The sequence below is a fragment of the Lolium perenne genome, chromosome 3 (genome assembly GCF_019359855.2).
Source record: "Lolium perenne isolate Kyuss_39 chromosome 3, Kyuss_2.0, whole genome shotgun sequence".
NCBI classification, from domain to species: Eukaryota; Viridiplantae; Streptophyta; class Magnoliopsida; order Poales; family Poaceae; genus Lolium; species Lolium perenne.
In genome coordinates, this window is record NC_067246.2 from 232599809 (window position 1) to 232616515 (window position 16707).

The window sequence follows — 16707 nt, forward strand, 5'->3', positions numbered from 1 at the left end:
TTATATGGTTGGAATCGGGAAATGATACATGTAGTAATTGCTAAAATGTCTTCGATAATGTGATACTTGGCAATTGTTGTGCTCATGTTTAAGCTCTTGCATCATATACTTTGCACCCATTAATGAAGAAATACATAGAGCTTGCTAAAATTTGGTTTGCATAATTGGTCTCTCTAAGGTCTAGATAATTTCTAGTATTGAGTTTGAACAACAAGGAAGACGGTGTAGAGTCTTATAATGTTTACAATATGTCTTTTATATGAGTTTTGCTGCACCGGTTCATCCTTGTGTTTGTTTCAAATAAACCTTGCTAGCCTAAGCCTTGTATCGAGAGGGAATACTTCTCATGCATCCAAATCCTTGAGCCAAACACTATGCCACTTGTGTCCATCATACCTACCTACTACATGGTATTTCTCCGCCATTCCAAAGTAAATTGCTTGAGTGCTACCTTTAAATTTCTATCCTCTACCTTTGCAATATATAGCTTATGGGACAAATAGCCTAAAAACTATTGTGGTATTGAATATGTACTTATGCACTTTATCTCTTATTAAGTTGCTTGTTGTGCGATAACCATGTTCCTGGGGACGCCATCAACTACTCTTTGTTGAATATCATGTGAGTTGCTATGCATGTCCGTCTTGTCTGAAGTAAGGGAGATTTACCACTAGAATGGTTAGAGCATGCATAATGTTAGAGAAGAACATTGGGCCGCTAACTAAAGCCATGATCCATGGTGGAAGTTTCAGTTTTGGACAAATATCCTCAATCTCATATGAGAAAATTAATAATTGTTGAATGCTTAAGTATTAAAGAGGAGTCCATTATTTGTTGTCTATGTTGTCCCGGTATGGATGTCTAAGTTGAGAATAATCAATAGCGAGAAATCCGATGCGAGCTTTCTCCTTAGACCTTTGTACAGGTGGCATAGAGGTACCCCTTTGTGACACTTGGTTAAAACATATGCATTGCAATGATAATCCAGGTAATCCGAGCTAATTAGGACAAGGTGCGGGCACTATTAGTATACTATGCATGAGGCTTGCACCTTGTAAGATATAATTTACATAACACATATGCTTTATTACTACCGTTGACAAAATTGTTTCTTGTTTTCAAAATCAAAGCTCTAGCACAAATATAACAATCAATGTTCCCTCTGCGAACGGCCTTTCTTTTACTTTTATGTTGAGTCAGTTCACCTATTTCTCTCCATCCCAAGAAGCAAACACTTGTGTGAACTGTGCATTGATTCCTACATACTTGCATATTGCACTTGTTATATTACTTTACATTGACAATATCCATGAGATATACATGTTACAAGTTGAAAGCAACCGCTGAAACTTCATCTTCCTTTGTGTTGCTTCAATACCTTTACTTTGAATTATTGCTTTATGAGTTAACTCTTATGCAAGACTTATTGATGCTTGTCTTGAAGTACTATTCATGAAAAGTCTTTACTATATGATTCATTTGTCTACTCATGTCATTTACATTGTTTTGATCGCTGCATTTATTACATATGCTTACAATAGTATGATCAAGATTATGATGGCATGTCACTCCAGAAATTATCTTTGTTATCGTTTACCTGCTCGGGACGAGCAGAAACTAAGCTTGGGGATGCTGATACGTCTCCGACGTATCGATAATTTCTTATGTTCCATGCCACATTATTGATGATATCTACATGTTTAATGCATACTTTATGTCATATTTATGCATTTTCCGGCACTAACCTATTAACGAGATGCCGAAGAGCCGATTCTTGTCAAGTTGCTGTTTTTGGTTTCAGAAATCCTAGTAAGGAAATATTCTCGGAATTGGACGAAATCAACGCCCAGGGGCCTATTTTCACACGAAGCTTCCAGAAGACCGAAGATGATACGAAGTGGGGCCACGAGGTGGCCAGACACTAGGGCGGCGCGGCCTGGCCCTTGGCCGCGCCGGCCTGTTGTGTGGGGCCCTCGTGTGGCCCCCTGACCTATCTCCTCCGCCTACTTATAGCCTTCGTCGCGAAACCCCCAGTACCAAGAGCCACGATACGGAAAACCTTCCAGAGACGCCGCCGCCGCCAATCCCATCTCGGGGGATTCAGGAGATCGCCTTCGGCACCCTGCCGGAGAGGGGAATCATCTCCCGGAGGACTCTTCACCGCCATGGTCGCCTCCGGGGTGATGAGTGAGTAGTTCACCCCTGGACTATGGGTCCATAGCAGTAGCTAGATGGTCGTCTTCTCCTAATTATGCTTCATTGTCGGGTCTTGTGAGCTGCCTAACATGATCAAGATCATCTATCTGTAATGCTATATGTTGTGTTTGTTGGGATCCGATGGATAGAGAATACTATGTTATGTTGATTATCAATCTATTACCTATGTGTTGTTTATGATCTTGCATGCTCTCCGTTATTAGTAGAGGCTCTGGCCAAGTTTTTACTCTTAACTCCAAGAGGGAGTATTTATGCTCGATAGTGGGTTCATGCCTCCATTAAATCTGGGACACTGACAGAAAGTTCTAAGGTTGTGGATGTGCTGTTGCCACTAGGGATAAAACATTGATGCTATGTCCGAGGATGTAGTTATTGATTACATTACGCACCATACTTAATGCAATTGTCTGTTGTTTTCAACTTAATACTGGAAGGGGTTCGGATGATAACCTGAAGGTGGACTTTTTAGGCATAGATGCATGCTGGATAGCGGTCTATGTACTTTGTCGTAATGCCTAATTAAATCTCACAATACTCATCATATCATGTATGTGCATTGTCATGCCCTCTCTATTTGTCAATTGCCCAACTGTAATTTGTTCACCCAACATGCTATTTATCTTATGGGAGAGACACCTCTAGTGAACTGTGGACCCCGGTCCATTCTTTTAATCGAATACAATCTACTGCAATACTTGTTCTACTGTTTTCTGCAAACAATCATCATCCACACTATACATCTAATCCTTTGTTACAGCAAGCCGGTAAGATTGACAACCTCACTGTTTCGTTGGGGCAAAGTACTTTGGTTGTGTTGTGCAAGTTCCACGTTGGCGCCGGAATCCCTGGTGTTGCGCCGCAATACATCTCGCCGCCATCAACCTTCAACGTGCTTCTTGGCTCCTACTGGTTCGATAAACCTTGGTTTCTTACTGAGGGAAAACTTGCCGCTGTACGCATCACACCTTCCTCTTGGGGTTCCCAACGGACGCGTGTTGTACGCATATCAAGCTCTTTTTTGGCGCCGTTGCCGGGGAGATCAAGACACGCTGCAAGGGGAGTCTCCACATTCCAATCTCTTTACTTTGTTTTTGTCTTGCTTTATTTTATTTACTACTTTGTTTGCTGCACTAAAACAAAACACAAAAAAATTAGTTGCTAGTTTTACTTTATTTACTGTTTTGTTTGCACTCTATATTAAAAACACAAAAAATTAGTTACTTGCATTTACTTATTTCATCATGTTTCCTCCTAAGTTTATTCTTAAGGATGTACCGGTAGGCCAAGGGTCTATAATTGGAAGAGATAATATAGAAGAATTTTTCACCCATGTTAGTATGCATGAAGATCTTAAAGATATACCCCTTGCAAAAGATGTCCCTACTTATGAAGATGCATCTGTTTGTTTGGTACGCATGATGGAAGCTAGATTTATTAGTCTCAACACCATGATACAACACATGTTTCTTACACTTTCTGATATGGAGAGGGGAGAGAAGAGAGATTTTGTTCTAAAAGTCCTAGTGCGAGAATTTGAGGATATAGCCAAAGAAGCTAGAAAAGTTTTTAGTAAGCATGATAGGCTTGGTATGATCACCGATTTTAAAAGAACACTTGAAAAGATGGATATGGATAGAATTAAGTACACTAATAATGTTAATGATGGTGGGGAGATTAAAGCACCAATACCTTGTAAGATCCTAGCTATGCATGAAGCTCTAGATAATAATTATGCTTGGCTTGTTCCTGGAAATTTGTTTGATGAGAGTAGCAAGCCCAAGACTAATGAAAAGGGAGCCACTGAAACTTATGTATCCAAAATACAATGCATGGTTGAGAAAACTCCACACCTCGCTGTAGATGCACCATCTCTTAATAATACTTGATATACACTTTCTGCGCCTAGCTGAAAGGCGTTAAAGAAAAGCGCTTATGGGAGACAACCCATGTTTTTACTACAGTACTTTTATTTTATATTTGAGTCTTGGAAGTTGTTACTACTGTAGCAACCTCTCCTTATCTTAGTTTTGTGCATTGTTGTGCCAAGTAAAGTCGTTGATAGTAAGGTTCATACTTGATTTGGATTACTGCGCAGAAACAGATTTCTTTGCTGTCACGAATCTGGGCCAAATTCTCTGTAGGTAACTCAGAAAATTATGCCAATTTACGTGAGTGATCCTCAGATATGTACGCAACTTTCATTATATTTGAGAATTTTCATTTGAGCAAGTCTGGTGCCTCAATAAAATTCGTCTTTACGAACTGTTCTGTTTTGACAGATTCTGCCTTTTATTTCGCATTGCCTGTTTTGCTATGCTTGATGGATTTTTCGATTCCATTAACTTTCAGTAGCTTTGTGCAATATCCAGAAGTGTTAAGAATAATTGTGTCACCTCTGAACATGTAAGTTTTGATTGTGCACTAACCCTCTAATGAGTTGTTTTGAGTTTGGTGTGGAGGAAGTTTTCAAGGATCAAGAGAGGGAGATGATACAATATGATCAAGGAGAGTGAAAGCTCTAAGCTTGGGGATGCCCCGGTGGTTCACCCCTGCATATTTCAAGAAGACTCAAGCGTCTAAGCTTGGGGATATCCAAGGTATCCCCTTCTTCATCGACAACATTATCAGGTTCATCTAGTGAAACTATATTTTTATTCCATCACATCTTATGTACTTTGCTTGGAGCGTCGGTTTGTTTTTGTTTTTGTTTTGTTTGAATAAAATGGATCCTAGCATTCATTGTGTGGGAGAGAGACACGCTCCGCTGTTGCATATGGACAAATATGTCCTTAGGCTTTACTCATAATATTCATGGTGAAGGTTGAATCTTCTTCGTTAAATTGTTATATGGTTGGAATCGGGAAATGATACATGTAGTAATTGCTAAAATGTCTTGGATAATGTGATACTTGGCAATTGTTGTGCTCATGTTTAAGCTCTTGCATCATATACTTTGCACCCATTAATGAAGAAATACATAGAGCTTGCTAAAATTTGGTTTGCATAATTGGTCTCTCTAAGGTCTAGATAATTTCTAGTATTGAGTTTGAACAACAAGGAAGACGGTGTAGAGTCTTATAATGTTTACAATATGTCTTTTATGTGAGTTTTGCTGCACCGGTTCATCCTTGTGTTTGTTTCAAATAAACCTTGCTAGCCTAAGCCTTGTATCGAGAGGGAATACTTGTCATGCATCCAAATCCTTGAGCCAAACACTATGCCACTTGTGTCCACCATACCTACCTACTACATGGTATTTCTCCGCCATTCCAAAGTAAATTGCTTGAGTGCTACCTTTAAATTTCTATCCTCTACCTTTGCAATATATAGCTCATGGGACAAATAGCCTAAAAACTATTGTGGTATTGAATATGTACTTATGCACTTTATCTCTTATTAAGTTGCTTGTTGTGCGATAACCATGTTCCTGGGGACGCCATCAACTACTCTTTGTTGAATATCATGTGAGTTGCTATGCATGTCCGTCTTGTCTGAAGTAAGGGAGATTTACCGCTAGAATGGTTAGAGCATGCATAATGTTAGAGAAGAACATTGGGCCGCTAACTAAAGCCATGATCCATGGTGAAAGTTTCAGTTTTGGACAAATATCCTCAATCTCATATGAGAAAATTAATAATTGTTGAATGCTTAAGCATTAAAGAGGAGTCCATTATTTGTTGTCTATGTTGTCCCGGTATGGATGTCTAAGTTGAGAATAATCAATAGCGAGAAATCCGATGCGAGCTTTCTCCTTAGACCTTTGTACAGGCGGCATAGAGGTACCCCTTTGTGACACTTGGTTAAAACATATGCATTGCAATGATAATCCAGGTAATCCGAGCTAATTAGGACAAGGTGCGGGCACTATTAGTATACTATGCATGAGGCTTGCAACTTGTAAGATATAATTTACATAACACATATGCTCTATTACTACCGTTGACAAAATTGTTTCTTGTTTTCAAAATCAAAGCTCTAGCACAAATATAACAATCAATGTTCCCTCTGCGAAGGGCCTTTCTTTTACTTTTATGTTGAGTCAGTTCACCTATTTCTCTCCATCCCAAGAAGCAAACACTTGTGTGAACGGTGCATTGATTCCTACATACTTGCATATTGCACTTGTTATATTACTTTACATTGACAATATCCATGAGATATACATGTTACAAGTTGAAAGCAACCACTGAAACTTCATCTTCCTTTGTGTTGCTTCAATACCTTTACTTTGAATTATTGCTTTATGAGTTAACTCTTATGCAAGACTTATTGATGCTTGTCTTGAAGTACTATTCATGAAAAGTCTTTACTATATCATTCATTTGTCTACTCATGTCATTTACATTGTTTTGATCGCTGCATTTATTACATATGCTTACAATAGTATGATCAAGGTTATGATGGCATGTCACTCCAGAAATTATCTTTGTTATCGTTTACCTGCTCGGGACGAGCAGAAACTAAGCTTGGGGATGCTGATACGTCTCCGACGTATCGATAATTTCTTATGTTCCATGCCACATTATTGATGATATCTACATGTTTTATGCATACTTTATGTCATATTTATGCATTTTCCGGCACTAACCTATTAACGAGATACCGAAGAGCCGATTCTTGTTTCTGCTGTTTTTGGTTTCAGAAATCCTAGTAAGGAAATATTCTTAATTGGACGAAATCAACGCCCAGGGGCCTATTTTCACACGAAGCTTCCAGAAGACCGAAGATGATACGAAGTGGGGCCACGAGGTGGCCAGACACTAGGGCGGCGCGGCCTGGCCCTTGGCCGCGCCGGCCTGTTGTGTGGGGCCCTCGTGTGCCCCCCTAACCTATCTCCTCCGCCTACTTATAGCCTTCGTCGTGAAACCCCCAGTACCGAGAGCCACGATACGGAAAACCTTCCAGAGACGCCGCCGCCGCCAATCCCATCTCGGGGGATTCAGGAGATCGCCTCCGGCACCCTGCTGGAGAGGGGAATCATCTCCCGGAGGACTCTTCACCGCCATGGTCGCCTCCGGGGTGATGAGTGAGTAGTTCACCCCTGGACTATGGGTCCATAGCAGTAGCTAGATGGTCGTCTTCTCCTAATTATGCTTCATTGTCGGATCTTGTGAGCTGCCTAACATGATCAAGATCATCTATCTGTAATGCTATATGTTGTGTTTGTTGGGATCCGATGGATAGAGAATACTATATTATGTTGATTATCAATCTATTACCTATGTGTTGTTTATGATCTTGCATGCTCTCCGTTATTAGTAGAGGCTCTGGCCAAGTTTTTACTCTTAACTCCAAGAGGGAGTATTTATGCTCGATAGTGGGTTCATGCCTCCATTAAATGCGGGACAAGTGTGACAGAAAGTTCTAAGGTTGTGGATGTGCTGTTGCCACTAGGGATAAAACATTGATGCTATGTCCGAGGATGTAGTTATTGATTACATTACGCACCATACTTAATGCAATTGTCTGTTGTTTTCAACTTAATACTGGAAGGGGTTCGGATGATAACCTGAAGGTGGACTTTTTAGGCATAGATGCATGCTGGATAGCGGTCTATGTACTTTGTCGTAATGCCCAATTAAATCTCACAATACTCATCATATCATGTATGTGCATTGCCATGCCCTCTCTATTTGTCAATTGTCCAACTGTAATTTGTTCACCCAACATGCTATTTATCTTATGGGAGAGACACCTCTAGTGAACTGTGGACCCCGGTCCATTCTTTTAATCGAATACAATCTCTTTGCCAATACTTGTTCTACTGTTTTCTGCAAACAATCATCATCCACACTATACATCTAATCCTTTGTTACAGCAAGCCGGTGAGATTGACAACCTCACTGTTTTGTTGGGGCAAAGTACTTTGGTTGTGTTGTGCAGGTTCCACGTTGGCGCCGGAATCCCTGGTGTTGCGCCGCACTACATCTCGCCGCCATCAACCTTCAACGTGCTTCTTGGCTCCTACTGGTTCGATAAATCTTGGTTTCTTACTGAGGGAAAACTTGCCGCTGTACGCATCACACCTCCTCTTGGGGTTCCCAACGGACGCGTGCTGTACGCGTATCAAGCTCTTTTTCTGGCGCCGTTGCCGGGGAGATCAAGACACGCTGCAAGGGGAGTCTCCACATTCCAATCTCTTTACTTTGTTTTTATCTTGCTTTATTTTATTTACTACTTTGTTTGCTGCACTAAAACAAAACACAAAAAAATTAGTTGCTAGTTTTACTTTATTTACTGTTTTGTTTGCACTCTATATTAAAAACACAAAAAATTAGTTACTTGCATTTACTTATTTCATCATGTTTCCTCCTAAGTTTATTCTTAAGGATGTACCGGTAGGCCAAGGGTCTATAATTGGAAGAGATAATATAGAAGAATTTTTCACCCATGTTAGTATGCATGAAGATCTTAAAGATATACCCCTTGCAAAAGCTGTCCCTACTTATGAAGATGCCTCTGTTTGTTTGGTACGCATGATGGAAGCTAGATTTATTAGTCTCAACCCCATGATACAACACATGTTTCTTACACTTTCTGATATGGAGAGGGGAGAGAAGAGAGATTTTGTTCTAAAAGTCCTAGTGCGAGAATTTGAGGATATAGCCAAAGAAGCTAGAAATTTTTTAGTAAGCATGATAGGCTTGGTATGATCACCGATTTTAAAAGAACACTTGAAAAGATAGATATGGATAGAATTAAGTACACTAATAATGTTAATGATGGTGGGGAGATTAAAGCACCAATACCTTGTAAGCTCCTAGCTATGCATGAAGCTGTAGATAATAATTATGCTTGGCTTGTTCCTGAAAATTTGTTTGATGAGAGTAGCAAGCCCAAGACTAATGAAAAGGGAGCCGCTGAAACTTATGTATCCAAAATACAATGCATGGTTGAGAAAACTCCACACCCCGCTGTAGATGCACCATCTCTTGATAATACTTGATATACACTTTCTGCGCCTAGCTGAAAGGCGTTAAAGAAAAGCGCTTATGGGAGACAACCCATATTTTTACTACAGTACTTTTATTTTATATTTGAGTCTTGGAAGTTGTTACTACTGTAGCAACCTCTCCTTATCTTAGTTTTGTGCATTGTTGTGCCAAGTAAAGTCGTTGATAGTAAGGTTCATACTTGATTTGGATTACTGTGCAGAAACAGATTTCTTTGCTGTCACGAATCTGGGCCAAATTCTCTGTAGGTAAATCAGAAAATTATGCCAATTTACGTGAGTGATTCTCAGATATGTACGCAACTTTCATTCAATTTGAGAATTTTCATTTGAGCAAGTCTGGTGCCTCAATAAAATTCGTCTTTACGAACTGTTCTGTTTTGACAGATTCTGCCTTTTATTTCGCATTGCCTGTTTTGCTATGCTTGATGGATTTTTCGATTCCATTAACTTTCAGTAGCTTTGTGCAATGTCCACAAGTGTTAAGAATTATTGTGTCACCTCTGAACATGTAAGTTTTGATTGTGCACTAACCCTCTAATGAGTTGTTTTGAGTTTGGTGTGGAGGAAGTTTTCAAGGATCAAGAGAGGGAGATGATACAATATGATCAAGGAGAGTGAAAGCTCTAAGCTTGGGGATGCCCCGGTGGTTCACCCATGCATATTTCAAGAAGACTCAAGCGTCTAAGCTTGGGGATGTCCAAGGCATCCCCTTCTTCATCGACAACATTATCAGGTTCCTCTAGTGAAACTATATTTTTATTCCATCACATCTTATGTACTTTGCTTGGAGCGTCGGTTTGTTTTTGTTTTTGTTTTGTTTGAATAAAATGGATCCTAGCATTCATTGTGTGGGAGAGAGACACGCTCCGCTGTTGCATATGGACAAATATGTCCTTAGGCTTTACTCATAATATTCATGGCGAAGGTTGAATCTTCTTCGTTAAATTGTTATATGGTTGGAATCGGGAAATGATACATGTAGTAATTGCTAAAATGTCTTGGATAATGTGATACTTGGCAATTGTTGTGCTCATGTTTAAGCTCTTGCATCATATACTTTGCACCCATTAATGAAGAAATACATAGAGCTTGCTAAAATTTGGTTTGCATAATTGGTCTCTCTAAGGTCTAGATAATTTCTAGTATTGAGTTTGAACAACAAGGAAGACGGTGTAGAGTCTTATAATGTTTACAATATGTCTTTTATGTGAGTTTTGCTGCACCGGTTCATCCTTGTGTTTGTTTCAAATAAACCTTGCTAGCCTAAGCCTTGTATCGAGAGGGAATACTTGTCATGCATCCAAATCCTTGAGCCAAACACTATGCCACTTGTGTCCACCATACCTACCTACTACATGGTATTTCTCCGCCATTCCAAAGTAAATTGCTTGAGTGCTACCTTTAAATTTCTATCCTCTACCTTTGCAATATATAGCTCATGGGACAAATAGCCTAAAAACTATTGTGGTATTGAATATGTACTTATGCACTTTATCTCTTATTAAGTTGCTTGTTGTGCGATAACCATGTTCCTGGGGACGCCATCAACTACTCTTTGTTGAATATCATGTGAGTTGCTATGCATGTCCGTCTTGTCTGAAGTAAGGGAGATTTACCGCTAGAATGGTTAGAGCATGCATAATGTTAGAGAAGAACATTGGGCCGCTAACTAAAGCCATGATCCATGGTGGAAGTTTCAGTTTTGGACAAATATCCTCAATCTCATATGAGAAAATTAATAATTGTTGAATGTTTAAGCATTAAAGAGGAGTCCATTATTTGTTGTCTATGTTGTCCCGGTATGGATGTCTAAGTTGAGAATAATCAATAGCGAGAAATCCGATGCGAGCTTTCTCCTTAGACCTTTGTACAGGCGGCATAGAGGTACCCCTTTGTGACACTTGGTTAAAACATATGCATTGCAATGATAATCCAGGTAATCCGAGCTAATTAGGACAAGGTGCGGGCACTATTAGTATACTATGCATGAGGCTTGCAACTTGTAAGATATAATTTACATAACACATATGCTTTATTACTACCGTTGACAAAATTGTTTCTTGTTTTCAAAATCAAAGCTCTAGCACAAATATAGCAATCAATGCTTCCCTCTGCGAAGGGCCTTTCTTTTACTTTTATGTTGAGTCAGTTCACCTATTTCTCTCCATCCCAAGAAGCAAACACTTGTGTGAACTGTGCATTGATTCCTACATACTTGCATATTGCACTTGTTATATTACTTTACATTGACAATATCCATGAGATATACATGTTACAAGTTGAAAGCAACCGCTGAAACTTCATCTTCCTTTGTGTTGCTTCAATACCTTTACTTTGAATTATTGCTTTATGAGTTAACTCTTATGCAAGACTTATTGATGCTTGTCTTCAAGTACTATTCATGAAAAGTCTTTACTATATGATTCATTTGTCTACTCATGTCATTTACATTGTTTTGATCGCTGCATTCATTACATATGCTTACAATAGTATGATCAAGGTTATGATGGCATGTCACTCCAGAAATTATCTTTGTTATCGTTTACCTGCTCGGGACGAGCAGAAACTAAGCTTGGGGATGCTGATACGTTTCCGACGTATCGATAATTTCTTATGTTCCATGCCACATTATGTAGGATAACGTTGCATAGAAAACAAAAATTTTCCTACCGCGAACACGCAATCCAAGCCAAGATGCAATCTAAAAGACGGTAGCAACGAGGGGGTATCGAGTCTCACCCTTGAAGAGATTCCAAAGCCTACAAGATGAGGCTCTTGTTGCTGTGGTAGACGATCACTTGCCGCTTGCAAAAGCGCGTAGAAGATCTTGATCACGATCGGTTCCGGCGCCACGAACGGGCAGCACCTCCGTACTCGGTCACACGTTCGGTTGTTGATGAAGACGACGTCCACCTCCCCGTTCCAGCGGGCAGCGGAAGTAGTAGCTCCTCTTGAATCCGACAGCACGACGGCGTGGTGTCGGTGGCGGTGTAGAAGTCCGGCGGAGCTTCGCTAAGCTACGCGGGAAATATGAAGTGGAGGAGCAAAGCTAGGGTTTGGGAGGGGGTGGCCGGCCACTCAAGGGGGGCGGCCAAGCTATGGTCTTGGGTGGGCCGGCCCCCTCCCTTGGCCCCTCATTATATAGGTGGATCCCAAGTGTTGGTGTCCAAGTCTTCGAATAAGACCCGAAACCAAAACCTTCCATAGGAGGGGGCAAACCTAGCCCAACTAGGACTCCCACCCAAAGGTGGGATTCCCACCTCCCATGTGGGGGGTGGCCGGCCCCCTATGGTGGAGTCCACTTGGGACTCCACCCCCACTAGGGCTGGCCGGCCATGGAGGTGGAGTCCCTTGTGGACTCCACCTTCCTTGGTGGTTTCTTCCGGACTTTTCTAGAACCTTCTAGAACCTTCCGCGACATTTTATTCACATAAAATGACATCCTATATATGAATCTTATTCTCCGGACCATTCCGGAACTCCTCGTGATGTCCGGGATCTCATCCGGGACTCCGAACAAATATTCGAACTCCATTCCATAATTCAAGTGCTACCATTTCAACATCCAACTTTAAGTGTGTCACCCTACGGTTCGAGAACTATGCGGACATGGTTGAGTACTCACTCCGACCAATAACCAATAGCGGGATCTGGAGATCCATAATGGCTCCCACATATTCAACGATGACTTTAGTGATCGAATGAACCATTCACATAAATTACCAATTCCCTTTGTCTCACGATATTTTACTTGTCCGAGGTTTGATCTTCGGTATCACTCTATACCTTGTTCAACCTCGTCTCCTGACAAGTACTCTTTACTAAATACCGTGGTATGTGGTCTCTTATGAACTCTTTCATATGCTAGCAAGACAATAGACGCCATACCACCGAGAGGGCCCAGAGTATATCTATCCGTCATCGGGATGGACAAATCCCACTCGTTGATCCATATGCCTCAACTCATACTTTAGGATACTTAATCCCACCTTTATAGCCACCCATTTACGCAGTGGTGTTTGGTGTAATCAAAGTACCTTTCCGGTATAAGTGATTTACATGATCTCATGGTCATAAGGACTAGGTAACTATGTATCGAAAGCTTATAGCAAATAACTTAATGACGAGATCTTATGCTACGCTTAATTAGGTGTATCCATTATATCATTCACACAATGACATAACCTTGTTATTAATAACATCCAATGTTCATGATTATGAAACTAATCATCCATTAATCAACAAGCTAGTTTAAGAGGCATACTAGGGACTTCTTGTTTGTCTACATATCACACATGTACTAATGTTTCGGTTAATACAATTCTAGCATGATATATAAACATTTATCATAAACATAAAGATATAAATAATAACCACTTTATTATTGCCTCTAGGGCATATCTCCTTGAGTCTCCCACTTGCTCTAGAGTCAATATTCTAGATTACATTGTAATATACATATCACCCTTGGCTGTCTGTTGTTGGTCATGCTTTGACATAGGGAGAGCTTTAGTCAACGGATCTGCTACATTCGGATCGGTGTGTACTTTGCAAATCTTTACTTCTCCATCTTCGATGTACTCGCGAATCGAGTGATAACGCAGCTTGATATGTTTCTGCCTCTTGTGTGACCTTGGCTCTTGTGCATTGGCGATGGCACCCATGTTATCACAGTAAATGATTAATGGGTCCAATGCACTAGGAACCACACCGAGCTCTACAATGAACCTCTTCATCCATACCGCTTCTGATGAAGCCTCTGAAGCCGCTATGTACTCCGATTCTGTTGAAGACTTCGCCACCGTGCAGTGCTTGTAGCTTGCCCAGCTTACTGCAGCACCATTCAATATAAACACGTACCCAGATTGTGACTTAGAGTCATCAGGATCAGTGTTCCAACTTGCATCGGTGTAACCGTTTACAACGAGCTCTTGGTCACCTCCATAACAAAGAAACATATCCTTAGTTCTTTTCAAGTACTTCAGGATATTCTTGACCGCTGTCCAGTGTTCCATTCCTGGATCACTTTGATATCTGCTAGTCAAACTAACAGCATGTGCTATATCTGGTCTAGTACATAGCATGGCATACATGATAGATCCTACTGCCGAGGCATAGGGGATGTTACTCATCCTTTCTCTTTCTTCTACCGTAGCCGGTCCTTGAGTTTTACTCAATACCTTGCCTCGGTAACATAGGTAAGAACCCTTTCTTACTTTCGTCCATTCTAAACTTCTTTAGAATCTTGTCCAGATATGTACTCTGTGATAGCCCTATTAGGCGTCTTGATCTATCTCTATAAATCTTGATGCCTAATATATATGATGCTTCACCAAGGTCTTTCATTGAAAAACTATTATTCAAATAACCTTTAACATCTGCTTAATAGTTCTATATCATTCCCAATCAATAATATGTCATCTACATATAATATCGGGAATGCTACAGAGCTCCCACTCACTTTCTTGTAAATACAGGCCTCTCCATGACACCGTATAAACCCGAAGTCTTTGATCACCTTATCAAAGCGTCGGTTCCAACTTCTTGATGCTTGCTTCGGTCCATAGATTGAACGCTGAAGTTTGCATACTTTGTCAGCATTTTTAGGATCGACAAAACCTTTGGGTTGTACCATATACAACTCTTCCTCAATGTCTCCATTAAGGAACGCCATTTTGACATCCATCTCGCCAAATCTCATAATCGAAAAATGCAGCTATTGCTAACAAAATCCTCACAGATTTTAGCTTCGCTACAGGTGAGAAAGTCTCATCGTAGTCAACTCCTTGAATTTGTCGGAAACCCTTTGCGACAAGTCGAGCTTTATAGACAGTAATATTACCATCGGCATCTGTTTTTCTCTTGAAGATCCATTTATTCTCGACAGCCTTTCGGCTATCGTGTAAATCTACTAAAGTCCATACTTTGTTATCATACATGGATCCCATTTCGGATTTCATGGCTTCTTGCCATTTGTTGGAATCTGGGCTCATCATCGCTTCTTCATACGTCGCGGGGTCCTCATCATTGTTATCTACAATCATGACATTTAGACAAGGATCATACCAATCAGGAGTGGCACGTTCCCTTGTCGATCCGCGAGGTTCAGAGTTTCCTCGTTCGAAGTTTCATGATCATTATCATTAGCTTCCTCTCGTTGCCGGTGTAGGCGGTACAGTACAACTTCCGATCTGCGCTACTGCGATCAACGAGTATAGATTCATCAATCTCATCGAGTTCTACTTTTCTTCCAGTCACTTCTTTAGTGAGAAATTCTTTCTCAAGAAAGGTTCCGTTCTTAGCAACAAAGATTTTGCCTTCGGATCTGTGATAGAAAGTGTACCCTATAGTTTCCTTAGGGTATCCTATGAAGACGCATTTCTCCGCTTTGGGTTCTAGCTTGTCCGGTTGTAACTTCTATACATAGGCTTCGCAACCCCAAACTTTCAGAACGACAGCTTAGGTTTCTTATTAAACCATAATTCATACGGTGTCGTTTCTACGGATTTTGATGGTGCTCTATTTAAAGTGAATGCGGCTGTCTCTAATGCATAACTCCAAAATAATAACGGCAAATCAGTAAGAGACATCATACTACGAACCATATCTAAGAGAGTTCGATTACGACGTTCGGACACACCGTTTCGTTGAGGTGTTCCCGGCGGTGTCAATTGTGAAAGTATTCCGCATTTCTTTAAATGCATGCCAAACTCATAACTCAGATATTCACCTCCACGATCAGATCGTAGAAATTTGATCTTCTTGTTACGTTGATTTTCTACTTCACTTTGAAATTCCTTAAACTTCTCGAAAGTTTCGGATTTATGTTTCATGAAATAGATATACCCATATCTACTCAGATCATCTGTGAAGGTTAGAACATAACGATAACCACCGCGCGATGCTACGCTCATTGGTCCACATACATCGGTATGTATGATTTCTAATAAGTCGTAGCTCGCTCCATCATACCAGAAAATGGAGTCTTTGTCATTTTTCCCATTAGACATGCTTCGCATCTATCAAGTGACTCAAAGTCAAGTGATTCAAGTAATCCATCAAGATGGAGTTTCTTCATGCGTTTCACTCCAATATGACCAAGACGACAGTGCCACATATAAGTAGAATTATCATTAAGTTTAATTCGCTTAGCATCAATGTTATGTATGTGCGTATCACTACTATCGAGATCTAACGAAATAAGCCATTCTTTTGTGGTGCTCGACCATAAAAGATATTATTCATAAAAATAGAACAACCATTATTCTCAGATTTGAATGAATAACCGTCTTGCATTAAACAAGATCCAGATATAATGTTCATGCTCAACGCAGTACATAATAGCAATTATTTAGGCTTAAAACTAATCCCGAAGGTAGATGTAGAGGAAGTGTGCCGATTGCGATCACATTGACCTTGGATCCATTTCCAACGCGCATCGTCACTTCATCTTTCAGCGGTTGTCGTTTATTCTTTAGTTCTGTTTCGAGTTACAAATATGAGCAACCGAACCGGTATCAAATACCTGTGTACTA